The sequence below is a fragment of the Pantherophis guttatus genome, chromosome 5 (assembly GCF_059756535.1).
Source record: "Pantherophis guttatus breed Tessera chromosome 5, ASM5975653v1, whole genome shotgun sequence".
Lineage (NCBI taxonomy): Eukaryota > Metazoa > Chordata > Lepidosauria > Squamata > Colubridae > Pantherophis > Pantherophis guttatus.
Genome location: NC_142067.1, coordinates 109,033,818 through 109,054,372, shown reverse-complemented (window position 1 = coordinate 109,054,372; position 20,555 = coordinate 109,033,818). Strand labels below are relative to the sequence as shown.

The following is a 20,555-nucleotide window of genomic DNA, read 5'->3' as shown; positions in this document are numbered from 1 at the left end:
AAGACCAGCTGCCTGCAATTACTGCAGGTTTGAATCTCGCCAAGGCTCAAGGTTGACTCAGCCTTCCATCCTTTCTAAGGTAGGTAAAATGAGGACCCAGTTTGTGGGGGCAATAAGCTGACTTTGTATAAATATAGAAAAGAATGAAGGCTATTGCTTAGCGCATTATAAGCCGCCCTGAGTCTCCGGAGAAGAGCGGCATATAAATCAAATTTTTTTAAAAAAAGAATTATTTAAATAAGCACAAAGCAATAGCTGTTCTCTTGACAAAATGCATTACATTTAGCACACGAGTGAGATAACATGTTTTTTTCAAGGGTATACTACTTTTACAAAAAAAAAAAAAAAAAGCTTATGGAATAGCCTTGGTTAATAACTATGCCTAATATTAGCATCAGTCTCAGTACTTTGCTCCATTTTCCCCCCAAAAAATATTAGGTAATATTAGGTCCAATCTCCAATTAGAAATACACTTTCTTCTCGCTCATTGCCACAATATTGCAACAACACAGCTGTCTTGTTGACAATACCACGGTAAATGAGCGGGTGTTTCACCGCTTCTCTTACCCAACCAGACTGCCTCTATCACCCATCTACCTTCCAAAAGCTGCCCCATCTTGCTATATTATCCCAGTTCATAGATTGAGATGTTTACTTTCTATATCTGATTACTCACCATCTCAAAGACCATCTATCAGAATGTCTGCAACTTACCTGCAGTAGGATAGGACAAACCTTTCCATTGAAACTTGTTCCTGGGGACTTTCTGGGTGATTTCCATAAGGAAATATGCTTTCCAGGCTTGAAGAAGGGTTGTGTAGGCTGATAGCTAAGAAAGTGGATGGGGATGATGGAATAGTACATTCACCTTCTCTGTAAATTTGGGAAAGATTGGGAATTTTATCGACTTGAGATACATTAAAAGCTTCTCTCCTGTCCAACAAGCCATGTATCTCAAGGTGGGATTAAATCTCAAATCAACACTAATTGAAAAATTAGAGCTATTCCCAAGGGCTATCAGATTAGTTGGGGAATTCTGTTTTCCCAAAGCAGAGAATTATTGCTTCCTAATAGCGATAGTAGTAGCGCTTAGATTTATGTGCTGCTTCACAGTGCTTTACAGAGTCAGCATATTTTCCCCAACAATCTGGGTGCTAATTTTAATGACCTTGAAAGAATGGAAAGCTGAGTCAACCTTGAACTGGCGAGAATCGAATTGTTGGCAGTTGGTAGAATTAGCCTGCAATACTGCATTCTATCCACTGCATCACCATGGCTTTCTAATGCTGTTTTAGTGATTAACAGCGAGGCTTGGTCTGCAAATGGGTGGCAACAAAGCTAATTGCTTCATGCTCACCTTTTCCATTTTGAGTTGTTTTTTTTTAATGGGGGAAGTTGCATGCTGCATCTTTTCTTTCTCTTGTGCTACTGGGATAAGCCATTTCTACACTGCTCCTCCCAGCACATCTGGAAATGTTTTGCAGTGCTTTGCCTATGGACGTAAAGAAGACTAGCCTTGAAGCAAGTCTAACTTTTATATTTTATATGTTGAGGGTGGGTGAATGGTTGCCAAGGTAACATTGAGGCACTGGTCCATACATTGTTTATTAGAATTAATAGTATACAATTCTATAATGTCTTTTCTTTGTATTTTACTTTTCAAGTTGATAAAAATAAGAACATGGGTAAGCTGTACATATCAATAAAGGGACCACATATTGACTTTGTTGGTGTTCAATTCAGAAATAATAATAGCTGATTAAAAATGTCAAATCTAGTCTAAACATATTTGCAGTTGGCATTTCACCCTAGGCTGAAATAACAAAAACATGAAAGGGAAGTTCACACGTAGTCATTAAAATGCTTTTTCTGCAGGACAATTCATTATGTCCAAAATTATCTATTTCCAAATTAAGTGTGTAACAAGTTATACATTTATTTTATTTTGTCAGGCATTTTTGGAATATCATAAAGATCCAATGTCATATTTTCTATATAAGGGATAGGTTTTCATCAAAGAACAAAGCAAAAAGCAATTATTTTGTAACTACGTATTATAGATAGCTTAGTTTTCAGAAAGACTGAAAAGCAAATCAGAATTTCACTGAGGTTGACTTATAACAAAGTCATTTAAAATATAGAAAGAAGAGTGATTCATGTCTGCCAGACATCTGGTAAGCACTTAAGCCCTGTTGTGCAGACTGAAATGTTATAAGATAAATTAGTAATAAAACATAAAAATTGCTCTCCTGCGAGGAAGGATGGAGTTAGCAAATATAAACATCTCCAGGTTTAAAGCGGAGCAGCAGGAGGAAGAAAGTAGCAGGAAAGAAAATGTGGTTTCAAATTGGGCTAGGTACACTTAAATGACAGCTTTATTAAGTAGGCTGATTTAAACTGTACAGCCTGCCTTGTTTGTAACCAGAGTTGTTCTGACCATCTGTCTAGTTCCCACTGTCCTCCTTTGTAGGTCTATCACTTTATAGTAAAATGAAGGAGAATTCATTCTGAGACTTGGTAAATTGGTAATTGCCATTCACTTTTAAGAAAAAATAAAGCACTATGTTTGGAGAGCAATGCATGTCGAGTCACTCAATCTCCTACCCACTGGCAGGACTCCCATAGAGTGTTGCTATGCCTGTCTTTACACAACACAGTTAGCCTGGCCATTCAAAGACCAATTAAAATTACTAGCAAGCTTAGCTAATATTGGCCTCGGTGAATTTGTATGTGTCTGTATGTGACTGACTTGGACATATTTACAGAATTTGCAGAGGAGAGGAGAGGAGAGGAGAGGAGAGGAGAGGAGAGGAGAGGAGCATCCTAGGGCTGGAAGGAATCTTGGAGGTCTTGTAGACCAATCCCTGCCCATGGCAGGAGACCTTATATCCTCCCAAACAAATGGTTCTCCAATCCTTTCTTGAAAACCTCCAGTAATAGAGCACCCATAACTTCTGGAGCAGTGGTGGGTTGCCCCCAGTTCGTACCGGTTCTATAGAACCAGTAGTAAAACCGGCGGGACACTTTGCCCACCCGCCATAACATCATCATGGGTGATCTGTGCATGCGCAGAAGCACGTGCTCCCATTGCAAACCGTTAGTAAAGGTAAGTAGAACCCACTCCTGAGCATAGCATGTCAGTGCTGAAGAGGTCACAACTTTCCTAAATTTAATTCTTGCAGTAATAATGTTTCCTGGCATTTTGTAAGTTAGTCCAGTGGTCGGCAAACCACGGCTTGCGAGCCACATGCAGCTCTTTGGCCCCTTGAGTGTGGCTCTTCCACACTTGTGATGCCCTGGCCAGCTGTGGCTGAGCCGGGAGCATGCGCACACGCAGGGAGACCCTCCTCAAGTAAGCGCCGAAGCTCAGGAAAGGTGCACGCAGGATGGGCAGCGGCTTGCTTAAGGAGGGTCTCCCCATGTGTGCACATGCTCCCAGCTCAGCCACAGCTGGCCAGGGCATCACGAGAGTGGGAGGAGGAGGAGGAGCGTGCAGGAGAGAAGCTGCCCTGTACCTACCTTCGCGCCACATTTGCACATAAGGCAGCCTTTGCTTCCTGCCACTTCAGGCTGGAGTTCGCACCCTCCACACTCAGCCGAAGAGCTGCTGGGGGTGGGGGATGAAACAGCAAGGCGATGGCCAGAGTATTAGTGCAGGAAAGAAGCCCCATCCTGTTAAGACCCTCCTAATCGAGCAGCCGCTCACCCCACGGGTGCCTTTGCTGTGCTTTGGTGCTCATTTGGGGAGGGTCTCCCCGCCCATGCACATGTTCCTGGCTCAGCCACAGCCATCCAGGACATCACAAGAGGAGGGGGAGGAGGAGGACGGTCACCCGAAGGGAGGGGTAGAGACACAGAGAGAGAGAGATGGGGGGAGAGAGAGAGACATAGAAACACATACAGAGTGATACATAGAGAGGGGTGAGAGAGGGGAAGAGAGAGAGAGATACAGAGGGAGAGAGACATGGGGGAGAGAGGGGGAGATAGGAAGAGGGGGAGAGAGACAGAATGGTTTTGTGTCTGGATAGGTGTGGCTGGGGGGGGGTCATGTGACTGGGTGAGTGAGTGACATCGAGTTGGCCACGCCCACCCAGGTTTTGTGGCTCTGGTGTATTTTTTTTCTGTGGGAAACAGGTCCAAGTGGCTCTTTGAGTATTTAAGTTTGCCAACCCCTGAGTTAGTCCATGTGAGGTACCTTGGCTTAATAATTGTTGGCCTATCACACATTGTTTCACCTAAATTAAAATTGCAGGCTTAAGAGTTTTAGTAGCATGTAGATTTAAATTGTGGTTTTATTAGTTCTATGTATTTTACTAATGTATTTTGTTTTGTTATGTACAATTGTCCAGAGTCACTATGTATGAAACACGTCTATACAAATATGCTAAATAAATAGATGTTCCAGTTAATTTTCAGATGGCATCAGTTTCCTGAAGGCGCTTGTGTATACAGCACTATTGCTGTCAAGGAGATCAGCTACCGATGTACAATTGCACATGTGTAAAAAAAAAAAATCAGACTTTATGCACAAGGAAGAGTTCACTTCTGCAGATAATATTAAAGTGCTGTGTTAACCTGGAGCACTTACACATTAACACTCTTGAATGCAGCTGGAAATTTAACTCAATTATTGTGACGTCTTTTGGAATTTGATCTATTGGATATTATCCAGAGAAAGGGAATGCTGAAGTTAATGTCTCCATCTCTCTTTTATTCTTAGATCTCTGAAACATTTGAACCAGGCTTCTGGTTTTAAACAATTCAGCATTATAAAAAGAACATCTAAAATGGTTTAGGTTGTTTATATTTTTTAAAAAACCAAACTGTTGCCCTTCTAATGATGAAACATAATTATACATGCTCCATTTGATGGTAAATTTGTGTCATTCGTACAATTTCCATTCAGTCTGATTTCCAGTTTGTCCTTTTTTCTTTTTTTCTTCAAACACTTTGGACTTAGGACTTCGATATGAACCCATCTTCTGTTGAAATTTCCAGTTTATGACTAAAGTCAGTATTGTTCCTTGTCATAAAAAGTGCTGAGAGACACACAGCTCTGTTGCTTTTGCCTTCTTTCCCTCCTTTTTCTTGCTTTCCCTTTTTTATATATATAGAAACAATTTATTTGAAGAGGCTGAAATGGGAAAAACTAAAAGCAAGGAAAGACTAATAAAAAGTCAATACCTCTCTCCTTAGAGGAGCATCTGTCAGCATGACTGAAATGGAAGGTACTTCTGCATGTTAGTTTTGTTTTTCTTTTAAAAAGGCCCTTCATATGCTAGATGCAGTTTAGTATCCTCATTAGCTGGGAACACCAGCAGGCTCTAATCTGGCACCATTTCTTTACTCCTGTTTCTTCTCCACTAACCATGGGAAAAAGTCTGTGGGCCTGCATTAGTAGGCTTAAACTCAAGAGGGCTGATTGGAGGTGCCCTCAGTCACTGCGAAACCATTAAAAGGAACTACTTCCTCCTTGGTCATCTCGAAGGATGGTCTCCACCGGAGAGCCACTTACTCCACTTCCCACTTACTAAAAAAGGTGTTGAGACTCTAGAAAGAGTGCAGAGAAGAGCAGCAAAGATTATTAGGGGAATGGAGGCTAAAACATATGAAGAACGGTTGCAGGAACTCAGTATGTCTAGTTTAATGAAAAGAAGGACTAGGGGAGACATGATAGCAATGTTCCGATATCTCAGGGGTTGCCACAAAGAAGAGGGAGTCAAGCTATTCTCCAAAGCACCTGAGGATAGAACAAGAAGCAATGGGTGTAAACTAATCAAGGAGAGAAGCAACTTAGAACTAAGGAGAAATTTCCTGACAGTTAGAACAATTAATCAGTGGAACAACTTGCCTCCAGAAGTTGCGAATGCTCCAACACTGGAAGTTTTAAAGAAGATGTTGAATAACCATTTGTCTGAAATGGTAGAGGGTTTCCTGCCTAAGCAGAGGGTTGGACTCAGTGGTGGGATTCAGCCAGTTTGCACCACTTCGGGAGAACCGGTTGTTAACTTTCTGAGCAGTTTGGTGAACTGGTTGTTAGAAGAAATCATTAGGGCAGAGAACCGGTTGTTAAATTATTTGAATCCCACCACTGTTGGACTAGAAGACCTCCAAGGTCCCTTCCAACTTTCTTATTCTGTTCTGTTCTGTTCTGTTCTGTTCTGTTCTGTTGGGACTGAAATGGTTTCTTAAGATACTTAAAATTTAATAGCTGGAGCAGTGAGGGGTTGGACAATGAGTAACAACACATAGTTACAGCTAATTGGTTAAAGAGAGTTGGCCATACATAAAGGAATCTGAGCTGTGATTGGCTGTTGTGAGTAAAGGCAGAGTTTCCTTGTTTCCCACCTTTTTTCCTCTGTGCCTTGTGTGCTCTGTACGATTTACCTGATGATGGTGATGTTCCTGCTGTGTTCATTTACCTGACAATGCTCCTATTTGCCTATTTTATTTACTGTAAATATATTTATTGATATAAAACTGGTTCTTGTCAGCATCTCTAATTCTGTTTGAACACCGGCTACACAATTCCCTGACAGGATTGCTCTCCACTTGCAGACCATAAAACTACATGTGTTAGTTATATTTTTAAAGTTAGGGCCAGGGTAGTCAGATTTGTCAGGTTGTCATCTTTAGAGTTGAAGCAAAATATTTGGATGCAATGGTGAAATCCATTGTCCAATGTCCAGAAGGACATACTACCATTGTTGTGGCTTTCTCAAGGACAAGGCATTTATTTCTGCCCTTTAAGCTAGCTACACTTTCATAGAATTAAACTTTACATTCATCATCACAGGACTGCCTTGCAATAGGGAGGGAAACGGCAGTGTTCATTTATTTATAAAGGTAAAGGTTCCCCTCGCATATATGTGCTAGTCGTTCCCGAATCTAGGGAGGTGGTGCTCATCTCTGTTTCAAAGCCGAAGAGCCAGTGCTGTCCGAAGTCATCTCCGTGGTCATGTGGCCAGCATGACTAAATGTCAAAGGCGCACAGAACGCTATTACCTCCCCACCAAAGGTGGTCCCTATTTTTCTACTTGCATTTTTACATGCTTTCAAACTGCTAGGTTGGCAGATGCTGGGACAAGTAATGGGAGCTCACTCCGTTATGCGGCACTAGGGATTTGAACTGCTGAACTGCCAACCTTTCGATCGACAAGCTCAGCATCTTAGCCACTGAGCCACCACATCCCCTCTTTATTTATAATTTATTTATACACATACAATTATTCATAAGGTCCATAGGATTGTGAAGAATCAGGCATGACTTAGCAACTGAGCAGCAGCAGCAACAATTATTCATGGATTGCTTATTTCCCAAAGGAGTCAAGATGGCTTATTGTACCTTTAAGGTACCCAAAATCTTGAAGTTAAAAAATTTACTTAAACTCAAGAGTTTGGGGGCACTCCTTATCTCAAGAGAGATGGTGATCCCAGTCTTTGATATTTAGAGGTATATCAAGAATGGATCTGCTGTGACTTCAAGAGACAATTTCCTATAATCTTAAAGGTGCTTTTTCAAGAGGCAACTGGACTTTTTGGTTTTTCTTTGAAGACGTTTCGCTTCTCATCCAAGAAGGTTGTTCGGCTTTGAAGCTTCATGGATGAGAAGCAAAACATTTTCAAAGTAAAACCAGAAAGTCCAGTTGCCTCTTGAAAAAGCATCTTTCGGACAATCATGACTTGGATGACTGAGAATCTCCATAGACATTTCCCATGATCTGTTTTCTAAATCTTCCAAATGAGATAAAATCAGTCCATGCTTTTTGGAAATGTGGCATTTTTTCTCCATCCGTGGAAATTCTCTATCCTCCAGATCATGGTTGTCCCAAAAGTATTATTTCCAAAAGGCACCTGGGCAGTCCAGTTGCCTTTTTAGAAATAGTACCTTTGGGACTATCTCAGTGAAATGTCATGCAGAAATGTTGTGTGTGCGCGCTCATCAGGGCCACATTCCAGAAAAGCTGAACTAACGGGTTCTAGCATGCATGCACGCCCAACGATCAGCTGGCTGGAGCACATGTGCAGGGCGGTTTTTGGCACTGCTGCACATGCGAAGGAATCGTGCTCCGGAAAAGCCAAACTTCCGGATTCTGCATGCATGTGCACCTGACAATCAGCTGGCCGGCTTGCATGCACACACTGGTTTTCAGCACTGTTGTGCACATGAAGGACAGCTGATGATCGTGCGCACATGCACACCAGAAACCCGGAAGACAAACAGGCAAGGCCGCATGTGCCAGGCGACATGGCTTCGAGTACCACTTTGGGCATGCGTCAGTGGTGGGTTGCCCCCGGTTCGCACCAATTCTATAGAACCGGTAGTAAAACCGGCGGGAGGCCCCGCCCACTGACCCCGACGTCATCAAAACACTTCTGCGCATGCGCAGAAGAGCGTGTGCGGCCCCGCTGTGAACCAGTAGTAAAGGTAAGTAGAACCCACCCCTGGCACACGTGCCATAGGTGCGACTGCGTCATCACGGGACTATCTGCTCTCTTGAGAAAGAATATGTGAGAAAGAATGTCTTTAAGAAAGATACAGAGAAACAACTATTTTGTTCCAGCCCTTTCTTTGCTTGCTCTGGCCTTGGCCCAGTGAATCACCCCTGAACCTGGGTGGGCATTGAGTTAAAAAAAAAGTCTACCATGTAGAAGAGTGATAGTACACAGTTGTTTAAGGATCACCCATAGTTAAGACCTGGCACAATGCTTAGGTTGGGAAACCGGGGCTACAACTGCTAGGGAAAAAGCAGAGCGCCTACTTGCAATTCTATGTTTGTTTTAGAACCAACTCTATTCATTGCAAATCTGTCTGATTCTGTGCTTGGTGTAATTTCTGTATTGTTGTATATGGCCAAGATTCCTTTGCAGCGGATCAACCATATTGTCTCATAACTATGGTTTCTTAAGAATATATGTTAAACCTTTCTAAATAGGTCTAAAAGTTACTTCAATTCTTTCTGAATAGATCCTTCCTGAGTTCTCATTTGGTTGTGGCTTTGCTTTATAATTAATGTGTCATCTCCTGTCCTTTGGACAGGGGCTGTTAAGCTTATATGTGATTAGTAATTTTGAGTATTTATTAATTTCCTTTTGTAACTTCTTTGAGATTTCTTAATTCCCTGAATTAATAATCATGAAAGCAGTGTTTTGCTGAAGTCAATCAAATACCTCGCCAATTTTCACACTAGTGTGATCTGATTGGATGTTGATAATTATCTGACCTTGCCAGTAAACCAAAACCAAAAGACTTTGACAGATAAATTCCTTAGAGCTGAGTTGAAACCGATCACTCTAGGTAAGATTCTGCATCTGCCCTGATTTAAATGGGGAAATCTGTCAATCTCCTTAAACTTAGTGTTTCAGTGGTCTTTAAATGCACCTGGGAAGTACCGTGTTTCCCCGAAAATATGACCTACCCAGAAAGTAAGTCCTAGCTTGATTTTTACACATGCGCCCAATATAAGCCCTATCCCCAAAATAAGCCCTAATTAAGACCCCACCCACTCCGGGGTGCACAGGTAAAAACTAAACTAGGGTGGGGATGAGGGGGTGGACCTGCCCTACTACTTACCTTCGGACAGTTGCAGCCAGGCCTCGCACACCCCTACACCTGCCTTGCCCGCCCATTTCTTCTGCAGATTTGGGGTGGAATTTTTTGTTTAGAAACGGTCTTGGATTCTCTTTTTAAAATCAACCAGGTCCATTCATATAATTCTCCCTGGCATAATTAATAGGCAGGTGCTCTGAACTTCCTCCTTCCCCCTCTCTTCTGGGTTAAGAATCTCTTCTTCAACAGTGCTGTGTCTTTTCCTCCATATTCCTGTTCCCCTGTCCTGCCATCTGGAAAGGAATGGACACATCTTCTCCAATTTGAATCTCTCATACCTCCAGTGCAATATTGCAGAGGGATGTTTTGTTAACTAGCTGCCACTTGTCAGGCCACAGCTGACAAGGGACATCTACTGACGAAATGGTGACTGAGAAGGAGTCAGAGTGCCCAGGAATCTCTCTGTCCCAGTCCACACACACAAACACACACAAACACAGTATGGGTTGAGTAAGTGTGTTTATTTCACACAACCAATCCTGTAGTTGTTCCTCACGGCAAATGTGGTTTCAATGGGTTCAAGGCACAACAAGGCGACATGACTCCAGCAGGTTCAAGGCACGATGAAAGAGACACAACTCCACCAGGTTCAAGGCAGGATGAAGATGACATGACTCCAGCAGGTCCAAGGTATGGCAAAGGCAACTTGACTTCAATGGATTCAAGGCGTGATGAAGGCGACACGATTCCAGCAGGTTCAAGGCAAGACAAAGGCAACCTTCTCCTCCCTCACTCTCCCTCTCCCCTTCCCTCTCCCCTTCTTCCTCGTCATTCTCCAATCTGGCTTAACCCTTCTCCTCCCCTCACTTCTTCTCCTCCACCCCATCCCCACCCATCTACCCTCTCCCTCCCTCTCCCCTTCCCTTTCCATCCCTCTTTTCTTCCTCCTCCCCCTTCTTCCCCTCCCTCTCCTTCCCCCCTCCCCTCCTTCCCCATCATCCCCCAATATGGCTACAACATCTGTCACCCCATTGATTGCCAGGTTGATTCGGCTGATCTGGCTGGCTAAGACGGTGTCCCCTTCCTCCATCACCACTCCATTTTTTGTCCCTTCCAAAGCTGCATCTTAGTGGAAGAGTCCATCCCAGATAGGAGTATAGTGATCTTTGGTCAAGGGTTAAGGGTATACGATAGCTGCGCTCCTCTGGTAGAACCTCCAGACAAACATGCCACTTAGAAGGGATCTTCATTCTGACCATTGTCCACCTCCCTTGCCTTCCCCTCTCCCCTCCCCCATCATCTCCTTCATTCCAATCATTGTCCCCCTCCCTTGCCTTCCCTGCTCCTCTCCTTCCCCATCAACCCCCATCCTCCCCTCCCTATCTTCCCCTTCATTCTGATCATTGTCCCCCTCCCTTGCCTTCCCCTCTCCCCTCCTTCCCCATCAGCCCCCATCCTTCATCCCCATCCTCCCCTTTATTCCAATCATTCTCCCCTTCCCTTCCCCTCTCCCCTCCTTCCCCACCATCCCCTGCAACATCTGTCACCCCACTGATTGCCAGGTTGATTCGGCTGATCTGGCTGGCTAAGGCGGGCGTCCCCATCCTCCCTCACCGCTCCATTTTTGTCTCTTCCAAAGCTGCATGCTCAGTGGAAGAGTCCATCCCAGGTAGGAGTATAGCGATCTTCGGTCAAGGGTCAAGGGTATACGATAGCTGTGCTCCTCTGGTAGAACCTCCAGACAAACATGCCACTTGGAAGGGATCTTCATTCTGACCATTGTCCCACTCCCTTGCCTTCCCCTCTCCACTCCTTCCCCATCATCTTCCAATATGGCTGCAACATCTTTCATCCCATTGATTGTCAGGGCTTATTCTGCTGATCTTGCTGGCTAGGTGGGTGTCCCCTCTCTCCCTCCACTTCATTCCCTATTCCAGATAGGAGTATAGCGATCTTTGGTCATGGGTCAAGAGTATACGATAGCTGAGCTTCCCTGCTAGAACCTCCAGACAAACATGCCTCTTTGAAAGCATCTTCATTCTGATAACTGATAACGGAACATAACTGACAATTATCTCCATGGATGAAGTGATAAAGCCATTAAAATCCCCAAGTTAATGAAAGGCCATCCTTTCACCTCCCCCTCCCCTTCTGAGTTTTCTTCTCCCTCCCCTTCTCCTTCCACCTAGCATACAAACACACCTTGTCTGCCCCATCCGCTTTTCCCTCCTAATTTAAGTCCCCTACCCTCAATTCACTCTTCCAACATATACTCAATATCATTCCTCTTTCCATTCCCCCTCCCTCTTCTCTTCTCTCCTTCCTCTCCCTATGGTTCTCCATTTTTAATTCCTCCATCTCCCTGCCCCTCCCCTCCCTCTCTTTCCCTGTACCCACAGTCCATCTCCTCCTATCCTCTCTATCCCCATCCCCCTCATCCACTCCCAGTTCTGCTCCCACTTTCTATCCACCTCCCCGTCTATCTCCCTTACTCACTCTCTGCCTCCCCTCCCTAGTCCCCATCCTCACCCTCACCCAAAATCTAAATCTAACCACAACCTTCACCCTCATCCTAAATTAACCCTCACTCTAAAACTAAAACTAAACCTTACCCCCACTCTTTATCTAACTCTAATTCTAAACTTACACTCTGATAGGTGGCTATATAAGTTTCCCAGAGTCCAGGAGCCCTGATGAAGACCATCTTCTTGAAGTCCCTCACTCTTATAACTGATAACTGATAGTAACTGACAGTTTAGCCTGCAGGGATGAAATCATAAAGGCATTAGAATTCCCAAGCTGATGAAAGGCCATCCTCCCCCCTCCCCTCCCCTCCCCTCCCCTTCTCCTCCCCCTCCCCCTTCCAACCCTTCTCCTCCTTCCCCTTCCCCCTAGGACACACAAACCCTTGCCTTCCCATCTCTTCTCTTTTTTCCCTTCCCCTTTCCTCAATTCCCTCCTAATTTCAGACCCCTACCCTCAAGTCCCTCCTCCACCATATATATCATCCCTCTCCCCATTCCACCTGCCCTCCCTCTTCTCCTTCTCCTTCCCCTCCCTATCTCTTTCCTTTCTTAAGGCCTCCATTTCCATCACCATCCGCCTCCCCTCTCCCCCTCTCCCCCTCCCCCTATACCCACAGTCCATCTCCCCCATCCTCTCTAGCCCCCTCCCCCTCCCAATCCTTCTTCCACTTTCTATCTGCCTCTCCTCTCTATCTCCCTTACTCACTCTTTGCTTCCCTCCCTAGTCCTAACCTCTACCATCACTCAAAACCTATCCTAAATTAACCCTCACTCTAAAACTAAACTTTCACTCTTTATCTAACTCTAATCCTCATCCTTATTCTCTGATAGCTGGCTATAAAAATGAAAGTTTCCTAGAGTCCAGGAGCCCTGCTGAAGCCCAGACACCTTTTTGAAGTCCCTCACTCTTATAACTGTTAACTGACAGTAACTGACAGTTTAGCCTGCAGGAATGAAGTCATAAAGGCATTAGAATTTCCAAGCTGATGAAAGGCCATCCTTCCCCCCTCCTCCTCCCCCTTATATCCTATCATAAATTTAAGCCCTTTCATTGCAGTAAGAAACTGCTACTGAGCATTAAAAAAAAATTGTCAAGGTGAAATAATTTTTTTTTTTTGCTATATTTGCCAATATTAGGAAACTATATTTTCGAGTTTGTTCTCTTTGGAAATATAGAGCAATATTGATGATTATTCTAAATATATCACATCTCTATTTGCTGCCTATCGATTTTGAAAGAGCAACCAGTTGATCGAATGGAAGCTAAATAAGAAGGAGAGACAGGGAGAACAAGAGAGTCTTCCTATGTTTTTTCAACTCTTGTTCCTGATACATTAGTATCTTCTGGGCAAAGCCTCTACGAATAACCCTTTCCCATATCCCACAAATAAATAAGATTATGCAAAATGGGATTAGCACTGTAGCTGTTCACGTGATGGATTTAGCCAACAAGCTTAGACTTAATATTGATACATTATTAATTTGATTTGATTAATTAAATGAGGTAAAGGCCACCATTATGAAATACCTAGGGGAAATTTAGTGATTCAGTAATAGATGCTTTGAAGCTAAAACTGGACATAAGGTTAGATAATGGGGGAAAAATTATGACACAATTAATTTACTGCTTAAAATTTGACTCCTGTTTTCGTAGTCAAATTTAGTTAAAAAATTGAGGCACCAGGCTAAAAACCAGAAAACTGGAAGTGCAAATCCCACTTTTGAAAGCTGGCTGGGTGACTTTGGGGCCAGTCACTTTCTCCCAGCCAAACCTATCTCAGAGGATTGTTGTTCTGAGGAAAATAAGACAAGGAAAGAATATTAGATATGTTTGACCTCTTTTATATAATAATAATAATAATAATAATAATAATAATAATAATAATAATAATAATAATAATAATAATAATAATAATAATAATAATAATAATAGGATAAAAATAAAGCAAAAATGATTAAAATCATTTCTGTTAAGTTGAACTAACGCTGTGTCTAATGCAACACAAACTAATTGTAACCAGCAAATACATTTGAAAAGTCACAATTCATTCATTTTCTATAATCCATTAATTCGACCTCAACTTCTTTGAGCTTTTAAGCATCACGGGAGGGCAAATAATTATAATTTAGAATGAGGGGAAAAAAACAAGACTACTGTTAGAGTAATAACCATACAGTTAGAAAAAGTACAGAAGATTAAGTACTGAAAAAATTGCATGCTTCCTCTGTTATTTATGGAGTGATTACTAAAATCTGCAAGTGCATTTATGATTAAATATTCTTATTGTTTTCATGACTCATGAACTGATGGGATATAACAAAAATAATTTTAAGTGTTTACAGTGAAAACAATTCCCCCAAACAGTTGAAAAATTATTTATTTATTTTACTTATTCATTTATTTCAAAAGTTTATATAGCCGCCTACTCACTCACAGCAACTCTAGGTGGCTTAAAATCACCCAAACAGAAGGATTTAGAGTCCCTTAGTATTCAGGCAAGGGAGAGGTACTCTCACTGAAAAAAGAAGCAGTCAGAATTACTCAGAATTAAATTCTTAAAAAGCCTTGCAGTGAGCAAACTAAACATATATGTGATGGGATCTCCAGTTGAATTGCTGGGAGACATTGGGCTCCTAACCATTTAATTCTGTAGGCTTGGTATGATCGTTTTCCACTCTCTTTCAATAACACTTACCTAACACTTACCTAACTTGTAGGTTATGAAGTTGAGAATCTTGTCAAGAGAAAGAGGTGACAATTGAAATACAGCTCGATTAACAGGGCTGAATACTGTATACACCATGAGGATGTCCCAAATGTGATTTTTCAGTAGGCAACTGGACTTCCTTGTTTTTTCTTTGAAGACGTTTCGCTTCTCATCCAAGAAACTTATTCAGCTCTGACAGGATAGCGAAGAAGCTTCTGGGATGAGAAGTGAAACGTCAAATAATTCCCTCAACACCGTCAAACTAGTTACTAAGTCTGCACTACTATTAATCTTTTTTTAAAAAAAAAAAATTATATTTTTATTGTTAAAGAATAACAGAAAGAAAAAAAAACAATACAAAAATCAATAGTAAGGAAAGAAAAAAAAAATTTTCCCCCAACGTGCTATACAAATGGAAAGGAAGTTTTAGGAAATTAAAGTCTTCAATTCTTTCAGAAAGCTCTTTGATAAGGTACTGGTGCCGATTCATCCAATCTCCCAAGTGCAAAGTCCACAAATACAAAGAAAATGTTTTTTGGAACACTTGGCAACCATTTGTGGACCATTTAATCTTCTCATCATTCCTATAATCCATGTCCTCCCACTTATGACTGTATGACTGTAATCTTGTTGCTGGTATCCTTAAGATTTATATTGACTGTTTCCCTATGACTATCATTAAGTGTTGTACCTTATGATTCTTGATGAATGTATATTTTCTTTTATGTACACCAAGAGCGTATGCACCAAAGACAAATTCCTTGTGTGTCCAGTCACACTTGGCCAATAAAGAATTCTATTCTATGTCTGTTGTGGGGGCTACCATTTTACAGAAATGTCCAGCCATCCTTAATCCCCTTAGTGTGATTTATAATAAAATTATTCTTGAAAGAACTGATTTGGGGTTACTATTTAACGTCATCTGAGGTTTTATAGGATTTCAATTGTAATTTAGAATTAATTAAATGGCTCTGTGGTTGTTATGAATTCCCGCAAATATGCTGAGTAACAATTATCAGATCCTTCATTTCGTGTCCTGTATTTTTTGGGGAAAGTCTTGAAAGTGCTCTGATTTGCCATTTGAGTCAAAATATCACAGCATTTAGAAAACGCTAATGATGGTTTTAAAGACAGTCACAGCAGGGTCTGATTTTCAGACAGTTTAGAGGCTGATAGTGGAACTGGGTAAGTGGGAAGCTAAAGATCAGCTCAGTTGGGAAAATTAAATTATGGCAGAATTATCCACTTCATAGGACCTGGGGGAATTTTCCAGACTGTTGCTGAATCATTGCAATGTGGCCCCTGGGCTGAAATGACTGAATAAAGAATGAGATGGAGAAAAGTACCAGGGAACGATGATGATAATGATGATGATGATGATGATGATGATGATGATGATGATGATGATGATGATGTCGTCTACTGGGTGTCAAACGTCTACTAAAAACCCAAGTTTTGTAACTATTACATTATTATGGCATTACTGTTACAGATAATTCTAAACAATGTAAGAGACCTTTGTAACCATTAATTCCATTAAGGGAATCGTTTCTTTTGCTCTAAGCAGCAAGCAATGAATTGCTAGGCCACAAAATAGATGGTGCCCTTTAGGTGATAAAAGAAGGACAAGAACAAGATAAAATCAAAGTAGGAACATGTGCCCGAGTTTTGCATTTGCAATGGGTGGCATCCACTGCTGAACAACATTGTGTGTTCCTACCCTTCCAAAATGGCTTCCTGTTTTGGTGACAGGGTAACCATGGATGTGTCATGAGTGATGTGAGAGTTTCCTTAGGAAATCTGATATAAACTGGCTTTAATGTACCTCTTGTGCAAACCATAACACCATTCAATCTTGTTTTTCACAAGTTCCCTCTTCATTCAGCTGATAATTTCCATAAACAGGCTAGGGCTCTTTTTCCAAACACATTTTCTCAAACCCCTCCTGAGAAGTCTTTCTTCACAGTTCTTTTAGTTGTTCTGCATACTACAGAAAGGAGGCAGGACGTGTCACACTGTTTCACCTTCTCGATGCCAGTAATATCTGAGACCAGTAAAGAAAGAGCAGAAGCAGCTGCAAAACACAGGTAGGAGCAAGCTTCACAAAGCAAAATTTATAGTCTCAGCATTAGAGGAATTTATAGCATATGGTTCCTATCATTGCCAAGTAGATTTAAGTCCACTTTTGCAAAAAATTTCCAAGGCCTGTGAAGCACAGAGCTGCTCAGCAAAGATTATTCATGGCTTATGTGCTGCCATGTAGCAATTTGAATTAAAAAAAAATGTTTTAAAAAGATTCATGTCAGGAATAATAATGATTATGAATATATTTTTCTGTTGGAGCTGCTGAGCAGCTTATTAAAAAACAAAGATAAAAAAGGAACAATGTATTATCACTGAAGCCTAAATTGACCGTGTCTTAAACGGTTATATATATCTGTGTTTATTTTATGTGTGTGTGTGTGTGTGTGTGTGCAGCATTAGGTAATATTCAGCTAACCAAGCTGCTTGCAGTTGCTTGGCATGGAACACATGCCGTTCATTTCATCGCATGTTTATTTAGCAAACAAAAAACGGCAAAGCAAACTAGTGTCTAAAGAAGATAGATGTGAAAAAGCTTTAGGAGGTGAGAAATAATCATTGCCATGGATCAGGAATATTAAAACTTTCGCACCAAGCCTACTCACAGACTTTCAACCATTGATCTTATAGCGCTGTACCAGACCATCCTGCTCCATATCTTCAAAACCTTTTTTGCTTTCTGAGGAAGAAGCTGTCAGGCCATTGTCCCTGCTTCCTGCCATCATTCTTCCCTGGAGAGCTCAGTGCTCTTGTAGATAGTCAAGGACTTTGAACTGAGTAGACAAGTCTTCTTTATTACAGATACAAGCAGCGGTAGCCAAAAATGGAAGGGCAGAAGCTGGAGGCAACTTAACCCGGAAAATGTGTTTCAGAAAATGGTTGGGAAAGATGATGAACTTATAGAGATGGCTAAATTAACTTATTGGATTAAAGAATTTATGGCTGACTGGAAACCCCTTATAGACTTTTTGCATGATACAGGGGGGAAAAATATGCACTTACAATTTGTGGTCTTGATGATTACAGGGGGGGGGAAGTGTAACAGAAATAAGTGAGAGTATTTGTTATCTAAGAGTAAGAGATAACTTTGTAATTAGATTTCCACTTGCTGCAAAGGAAATCAGAAGCTTTTTTTCCCTGTCCTCTCCTTCTGTACTTTTTCCTTTCTCTTTGCCCTCTTTCTTCTCTATTAGTTTTTGTTAGTTTTTTTATGCTCTCTCTAAACATTTAACAATATTTTAAATATTATAATATTGAAACATATTCAATATTATATATATTGATGGTAAGCAGAAGACTAATAGATCACTTTTGCTGTCCCCTCCCAGAAGAAAAAGGTTGTTAAATCCATTCTGGCAAAAGGAAAATTGGACAATGCAGACAAAAAGAATTCACCCTTTCCAACAGCAAATGGGGTCAAAATGATTTTGCATATGTCTAACTAACATATGTGGCAGAAATTCCACAACCATAGACGCTATCTTGACTTTTGTGCTTCCCCATGAATGCCTACGGATGCGGAGAATGCTTAGGGACATGGTGGCTCAGTGGCTAAGATGCTGAACTTGTCGATCAAAAGGTCAGCAGTTCAGCAGTTCAAATCCCTAGTGCCGCGTATCGGGGTGAGCTCCCGTTACTTGTCCCAGCTTCTGCCAACCTAGCATTCGAAAGCATGTAAAAAATGCAAGTAGAAAAATAGGGACCACCTTTGGTGGGAAGGTAACAGCGTTCTGTGCGCCTTTGGCATTTAGTCATGCCGGCCACATGACCACGGAGATGACTTCGGACAGCGTTGGCTCTTCGGCTTTGAAACGGAGATGAGCACCACCCCTTAGAGTCGGGAATGTGCGAGGGGAACCTTTACCTTTATGAATGCCTTTGTTCCCCTCCCCCCCATCTCTATTTGATAGAGAACAAGAAGTATAGCAGGCAGCAGATCAGCCTAGACTCTCAGCTAAATTTGACGAAAACAAAACGACAAAATAAAATGTACTTTATATGGCAGTGGAATACACTTGAAACATTGCCTTCAGTTATGGTCACCATGATACAAAAAAGATGCTGTGGCCCTAAAAATTGTGCAGAGAAGAGCAACGAAGACGATAAGGAGTCTGGAGGCTAAATTGCATGATGAACTGTTAAGGTAACTAGTCTAACAGAGAGAAGGGCTATGGATGACATGATAACTGTTTTGTAATACTTGAAGGGCTGTCACAGGTAGGAGCGGGTCGATTTATTCTCCATAGTACCTGTGGGAAGCAAGGGTGGAAGCTCCTCAGAGGGAGATCCCACCTGGAACTAAGGAGGAATTTCCTGAGAGTGAGAACAATTAGAACAGCTTGCAACCTGGAGATGTGGTGCTCCATTACTGGAGATGTTCAACAGAAGATTGGACAACCATTTCTCCAGGATAGAATAAGTACTGCTATCCTGGGTAGGGTGTGGACTAGAACAGAGGTCTCCAACCTTGGCAACTTTATGACTTGTGGATTTCAACTCCCAGAGGAATTCTGGGAGTTGAAGTCCACAAGTCATAAGGTTGCCAAGGTTGGAGACCCCTGGACTAGAAGACCTCCGATGTCTCTTCTAATCCTATGTTTTTATAATAAAAAGTGCCAAAGTCAACTATTTGCCACTTTCAAGCCCTTTCCCATCCCATGATTTCCTAACTTTCAGAACGACTGAATTTATGCAGAAAATAACCCCAGCAAATTAGACTAAATATTGAAAAATCTGTGGATTGATTCATGTGAAACAAGAATTGCTCAGCTGGAAAATTTGGATAAACAGTGTGCTACAGATGGATTTTGGAATCAAATATAGATTTTCAGGAGGAAATGGCCCATTTATGTATCACCATTATCAAAAATAATGTATTATTTCTCAACATTCCATATAACACCAAGGGAAACCAGTCTGCGCTGCAACAGCTCTCGCAGAAAAAAATGTATGGGAGATATTTTTCCCCTCTGGGGGCAGCATAAAAGCTTGAAATTTAAACTGTTTATTGTGGGGGTTTTGATGTTCATACAGCCAAAAAAAATAAAAATAAAAATCTCAGTCCCATTATTATAAGATAGTCATTTCAATATCATATTTGGCATTTATCATGGCAAGTGGAATTTCTGGGATGAAAAACAAAGCAAAATAATCCTTCCAGATCTTTCAGTAGTAAAAATTTTTAGTGCAGCTCATTTGAGTGCTAAATAGAAAGTGATTGCTCTTTCTTCTTTTCATTTTCCAGCACATTTATTTTTTTTTACTATTACTGGATAGAATAGTGGACTATTAGCCTCTCTCTTCTCTTTTATTAATTAGACTGCAATGGGTCCAAAAGATTGAGGCACATCAATAATAACTCCTATTTATCAAAAGGGGAAAAGAGACTTACCAGTTTATTATTGTCCAATCTGTTTATTATTGTATCCTGTTTCCCCCCAAAATAAGATATCCCCTGATAATAAGCCCAACCAGGCTTTTGAGCTCATGGCAATAAGGACAAGTGCTTATTTCATCTTATATTTCAAAAAAATATAAGAGAGGGCCTTATTTTCGAGGAAACACGGTAGGTATCATCAGCAAACTGTATGCCAAAAAGCTAAATACAAAATAGTTGGACAGATCGGGAACAGAACAAATCCTTGCAGGGAACAGGCTAGCTTTAGGGCTGGTTACTCCCCCCCCCCGACA

At 41.5% G+C, this 20,555-nt stretch overlaps 1 long non-coding RNA gene across 1 annotated transcript; it reads right to left on the bottom strand.

Moving 5' to 3' along the window:
- Positions 1-11,301: 11,301 nt before the first annotated feature.
- Positions 11,302-12,991, bottom strand: LOC117667133 (uncharacterized). Its single transcript, XR_004591977.2, has 3 exons — positions 12,964-12,991; positions 12,198-12,310; positions 11,302-11,597 (listed from the first exon to the last, which is right to left on the bottom strand). It is a non-coding gene; the product is annotated as an uncharacterized LOC117667133 (long non-coding RNA).
- Between the last annotated feature and the right edge of the window lie 7,564 nt (positions 12,992-20,555).